The 6628-nt window shown below is 39.5% G+C and overlaps 1 long non-coding RNA gene across 1 annotated transcript; it reads right to left on the reverse strand.

Moving 5' to 3' along the window:
• Window positions 1–3994: 3994 nt before the first annotated feature.
• LOC122293277 lies at window positions 3995–6227 on the reverse strand. The gene is made up of 3 exons (XR_006237227.1): window positions 6088–6227; window positions 5687–5716; window positions 3995–4371 (listed from the first exon to the last, which is right to left on the reverse strand). It is a non-coding gene; the product is annotated as an uncharacterized LOC122293277 (long non-coding RNA).
• Between the last annotated feature and the right edge of the window lie 401 nt (window positions 6228–6628).

Here is a 6628-nt window from a genome sequence, read left to right on the forward strand (position 1 = left end):
CTCTGCTGCATAAATTCTGTCATCTGCCGTATTGCTTCGGCTAGGGAGTCATCCCTGGAGGTATTGTCCCGTGGTTCCTGGGTATTTTTCCTTGGTCTCCCCATATTCCTGCCACAACACCACACTTGACCCTCCTTTAAGAAAACAAATAAAACCATCGTAAAGCCAACAAAAACAAAATCAACACCACACAGCAAGAAACAAAAGAAACCAGCTTGCAAAAACATAACCAAATAAATACAAACAAACAAACAAGCTCAAACAAATAAAACAACTGTACTTAACATAATTTTTTAAAACACAACTTTAAAAAGCATTCTGGTACTGCCTACGGGACATGTGGTTTTACCCAGAGCCAAACCGCTCTGATACGACCTGTGACGCCCCCAAATCCCCACGCTCGAGCACGGGAAAATCGAGACGTCCGGATGGTGACAACCCGGGTCACCATCCCATCGACGGGTGCCAAGTGTGTGCAAAAGCAACATATGTGCACGAAGAAACACGCAGCGGATAACGAAAGTCATAACTAAGTACCAGAATTGTTCTCAACGTAATACAAGCTGTTTAAAACGTACATAAATAAAATATTACAAAATACGCATATAATAAAATATTAAATACAAAGCATAACATCAGCAGCCCGGCGGAGCCGCATCCTCGGGCTCAGCCTCCTCCTCCTCCTCTTCGAACTCTGCACCAAAAGCTACGGAACCAAAAATGGTACCGTAGGTAAGTAAACCCAAACACCACCAGATAAAAACACATAGAACTCAAACAACATGGATGCAAGAAAAACCAATGCACATGCCCCGCAAAACCACATTTTTACCACGCACGCCAAAAACCCATTTGGCCCAATAAAAACATATTCTTAAAAACCACGCCTCGCCATTATCCCAGATAATGGCCCAAACCACCATTTTCCCAGAAAATGGATCAAAAGCCTCAAAACCAAAACTCGCCATTTTCTCAGAAAATGGCCCGCATCCGAAAACCATAAAACACACCGGTTATGCATGCACCATGATCTCCCCTAGGGATCATCCGCACACCCTGGCTATGTGCCACACCGCAGGTAAGGACCGCGCATATGACACCTAAACGAGCGATGCCCAGACTCGCGCCCCGCGCGTACTTGGCCAGGCCATCCTCTAGCCCTCGCCAGCGAAGGGCCACGGAGTCGGTGAGTAGAGCGATGCCCAGACTCGCGCCCTGCGCGTATCTGGCGGGGCCATCCTCTAGCCCCGCTCCCGTCGTCGCCCAGCGACAACTCAGGGGACGTCACTCAGTATTATCCACTCCCGAGTGACTAGAGGAGCTCCACCGAGATAATAACCCATCCCGACTTGGGCTCGTGAGACACACGCACCCGAAAATCCATACACGCTAACAAAACAGGATTTCTCAAATAAATAAAATACCCGTGCATGCCCCATGCAAATGCAATTATCAATGCACAAAACAAACAACCAATCATAAAACAATAAATCAAGCAACTCCGTCCTCCATCCATCCGACCCCCGAACTCCTCGGACTCAGTCCGGAATCAACCAACCAGCAAATTAAATTAATTGAAAGAGCAATATATATTTAAATCTGAAAATAGGGTTTGGAAAATACTTACAGCGCTATATGGCAATTTTAGAAAACACGCGGCGTTGCAAACGGCGCCGGAAAAGCAACGTCACAGTGAAAATTCACTGTGGCCGTGGGTTGTGAAAAACTCACTTTTGAACGGGGACAAACTAGGACACGAAATTAATAAGGAATGGTCTAGGGATGGTTGTGAAGCTATTGGAAGTGGTGGTTGGCCGTGGGTGGCGGCGGAATCGCCGGAAATAGGCCGAATTTCCCAAAAAGGAAAGCTAGCTCGTAGGAGCTGTTCCAGTGGTCGTTGGAGGCCGAAAATGGGTGGGTTAGGACGGCAAGGGACCGGTGATAAAGTGGTGAAGAAATGGTGGCCGGAGGTGGAGCGACGGTGGCGGAACGGAGGAAAAACCGTACGGGCTTTGAGGAGCTTTTCCGGCCAAACGGCCGACCGGCAGGGGGAGATATTTGGTGGGAAGGTGCACCGGAGGGAGGGGGTTCAAACGAGACCGGCGGTGTCGACCACGGTGGCCGGACGGCGGCGGGTCGAGGGCAGAACCGTTTCCGGCTTGGGTGAGGAGAGAGAAGAGAGAGAGAGGTCGGGGGGGTGCGATCGGGGAGAGAGAGAAAAGAAAAAAGAAAAGAAAGAAAAAAGAAAAAGGAAGGAAAAAAAGAAAGAAGGAAAAAGAAAAAAAGAAAAAGGAAAAAGAAGAGAAAAAGGAAAAGAGCTGTAGGGAAAAGATGAGGTCCATTCCTCATTCCGGGAAACAAAACTAAACCGCCAAAAAGATTAAAAACCACAAAACAACTTAAAGAAATAAAACACAACATCAAATAAATGAAAAACCAATTTTAAAACGCAATTAAATTAAAATAATTAAACTAATATATTAATTAAAATAAAAACAATTATTTCAACGAAAATACCCTCAAAAGCGGGTCATCACAGTGAGAATGTCTATCTCAATGTGAAAAGTCCATAGCATGAATCTATAATCATGGGATGGGATGGAGGATTCTCCAAACCATTCTTGTGAAATGTTGCTATGTGCTTCACATGAGAAGGAGAATGCCTTGTGGGGATTTGGGTAGAACAAAGTCGTGTTTGTCCACACCTAATAGTCTGGATGTAGGATCCCTTGATGTATCATGTGTTGGTGTCCTCAATTTGGTTGGCCATGTAGAAACATATTCGGTGCAACAAGTATATTTATGTGAGACGTGTATGTGATGAATATCTATGTGATGAGCACCTGTGTGGTTGAAGAATGTTATTGGGGTTGAAGTAGGCTGAACACTAGTTTTAACTCAATTTTATATTGATATTGGAGATGGATTATTCCTCTCCATTTTACTACTAATGTGTTTCTATATTTTGCATAAAAGAAACGATAACATCCCTAGAGGGCAATTTCTCGCCATGATTATATATGTACATGTGTCATCTGAGAGAGTGATTCCTCGCCCTATATATACGTGTCCGTCTAGTATTTTCATGAAAATATTCATAGAATATTTGGTAGTATTATCTCTCATTAATAGTCTTGTCATAGCCGCCTAACCTACCTTTGTTTTCATTCTTGGGACCATATATTTTTATACAAATCCAAATCTCGAGGTGATGCTTGAGGAAGAAGAATCAAACCTAGCTACCTGAGTCCTGAATACGAAGATCAGTAGCCATCGTAGTTATTGTGTACCTTTTGTAGGATACACATTTTTAAGTCAGGTGACTACTATTAATCAGTTCGCCACCTTATGGAGACTAAGGATAGGTTTAGGACATGAGATGAGATACAAATTTTTTATCTAATCTCATTTTATCTCATCTCATCTTATTCCCAAATATAATTTACATATAAAATTTTCAAATTAATCATTACAATTTTTTCAAACTATTCATTACAACCTTTTGCAAACTTTCAAATAAAAAATAAAAAATAATTCCAACTTTTTCAAATCTCCAAACAAAAATAATATTATAAAACTATATTCTTACAACATTTTAACTTTATATATTTTTTATTCAACTTTTTTTCTCTCCTTTTCTGAAACTCAAAAAATACTGAACTCAAATTATCTCACTACTAGTCACAAACTATCTTACTATTATTCACAAAGTTATCATCTCATCTCACTCCCCAAACCTACCCTAATTTTATGTGGATTTGGATGATGTAATATCTTGGAATTTAATTGTGATACCCCAGCCCCTTCTTGGGATTTGACAGTGACTAATGTGTTAAGACATACAACACAAGGCTACATATCCCTCATACATGATAGTTAAGATGCAATGCACTTATAATCTAGTAGTATGCATGCAGTAATTCACAGTAGAAAATTCTTTTAACTACTCAAGGACGGTGGCAATAATAAATCATGGTACCGAAAGTAAAATCCCAAATGTAAACTTCCATAACTAAACTTCTCAAAAATAGATAATTGTTTTAAAACAACTACCAAGACAAAGGGACCATTAAAATACTATTTTCAAAATAAACCACAAGTCATAGTCTTTCTATCAAAAGGTCTTAAGATCTCATGTTCCTCATCACCACGGCCCCATCCGGAGTCAAACACCAATAAACCCCCTGTGAGCTGGTAATTGTAGAATCAATCTTAGAATCACTAATGCTAACTAGTATCTCCCTAAAAAATGAGGCTGTATACTTCAAAACATATGTCGTAAAGGAATGACGACCCTCCACGGTATACTCGTCCTCTAACATGGAGCCATCTAAGTTCATGATTCTATAGGATCTAGAGCACCTGTCACAACTTCTACCATTCCAGTCGGTAAATGATAGTGGAAACTACATAGTGAGATTTCAAGAAATCTTAGCAAGTAAATAATCAACATATAGAAGATATCACATGCATACACAAGTAAACCACAAACAATTGTAACTCATAAATAGTTGCGTGGACATGAACTTTGACGTAAAAAATTTGACATATACAATATCAACTTTTCATAAAACACCTTCTCATCTTTTAGTCTTTATAACTCATGTTCATATCATTTGAGTTCAAGTTCTTGTACTTGTCATAACATATCATGCCATTCTTATCTTTTCATAACATTTTCAAATTGTGATCATATCACATTGTAACTTATCATGGCATAACATATCTTATCATGGCATATCATAACAAATCATATCGTGGCATATCATAACATCTTATCTTATAACATAGAGCTCAAATGCCTTATTCATTTCATGATTCACATTGATAGAGACTTCATGGTTCCCCTAATCACCGTGTGTTCTCGGCTAGTTACCACATCAACCATCGATCTACTTGATTGAGGTAACTACGTCTTATCATAAATATTTTCTTTTATGATAGTTTGCTTACTTTGCCTTTGTCCTATGGCACCCACTAGATTTAGGTGCAACCTCATTTCGGTATCATTTTCTTAAGGAACCCTTTGAGGCACGTTGACTCAGGAGTCTCCACTCTACTTTAGTCACTCCAGAGTGGATAGAGAGTTCCACTAGAGCATTTCTCAGTCTTGGCATTTGGGGTCATGATAAAAGTTATTTTGACTCTTTTCTTTAAAAACATAGACTCCAATGCATGAAACATGAACATATTACATAACACTTCACCGTACTCATGCAAATATGTGCAAAACTGAAACATATAGGATCCAATTCACAATGTAAATCTCACGATATGGCTTGAAAACATTAGAACATGCAATCATATGATGAATACATGTAAATAGACTTGAATCGCACTCATCCAAACCCAAAACAGATTCGGATTCCCAAAATGTGACCTTGGCCGAGACATCCAAGTCCTCCAAACATGAATTTTCATTATCACAACTCTTATTCACATGTCTTCACACTCTTATAGGTCAAAACAAACATACATAGCACATATACATGTCAAAACTAAAACCATAATCGTGGCATATTCGAAATATACGTCAACAAACCATCATCAAAACATGGCATTTCATATTCATATCAAAACTAAATCTACATTTCATAATATAGAAAGATTCAACCAATGAAATATCAAACAAGAGTTAACAAGATAGATACAACTGTTATCCAAAGTAAGTTGGATGTTTACTTACAAAAGTCCAACGATTAATAGTAGCAAAAATCTGGAAATACAACGTAGCCTGTTAGAAATCAATACACAAAAACTGTAGATTCCAAAAATGTGAGTGAATGTGAGTGTAGGGGTATTGTCGAAATCCTTTTTCTCAAAACAAAACCCTAGGGCCAAAACTCATTGAAAGTCCAAACCCTAGTTTTTCTTCGATGTAAAAACTGAAAATATACCCCTCCAAATCTTGTGTTTCTATGTTCAAAATACCAAGAATATTTCGGGCTCCTTCCTTGAAGAGTAAACCCTAGTTTCTAGAGTGAAAGTATGTGACTGTGAGAAAAACCCTAAAACCAAAATGAAGATAATGGGTTTCTCTACTTTAGCCATGTATGAACAACAACAAAAAAGGGAAAAGATCCTTACCTTCAAGAGACGAACTCCTACTTGAAAGATAGTGAGTGGTTCCTAGGTGGTATGCAAAAATGGTGGTGTTTGGCTTGTGAGTAAATGAAAGAAAATGCAAGAACTTAGAGAGACACTAGTGGTTGTCAAAAATCCATAGAAATGAGGTTGAAACTTTGAGCAAAAGACCTCCTTTCTTTTCAGCAATGCCCTTATATAGAACCTTCATCCTCTCTTAAAATGCCAAAGGCTATTGCATGGATGCCACTTGGCATCTAAGACAAAAGGTCATTTCCTCTTCCCTAGGATAACATTGGAAAACCAAAGGCCTTCTTCCAAAAGTGGTGTGCGGCCTTCTCCAACCGAACCCTCTCTTGCTTCACTTTTCCCTTATGCCCTTCATTTCATGTCTAGGTTCAATGTACTTAGTGGTTCAAAGGTAAAAGCACAAAGTCAAACACAAAGTCCAATCTCCCTTGGGACTCCTCCTCATGTGCATGGTTGCCATGTGGCAATGGGTATGTGTGTTCCTTGTGTTAGCCGAAACCCTAGCTTTTCGCTA

The sequence above is a fragment of the Carya illinoinensis genome, chromosome 14 (genome assembly GCF_018687715.1).
Source record: "Carya illinoinensis cultivar Pawnee chromosome 14, C.illinoinensisPawnee_v1, whole genome shotgun sequence".
NCBI lineage: Eukaryota > Viridiplantae > Streptophyta > Magnoliopsida > Fagales > Juglandaceae > Carya > Carya illinoinensis.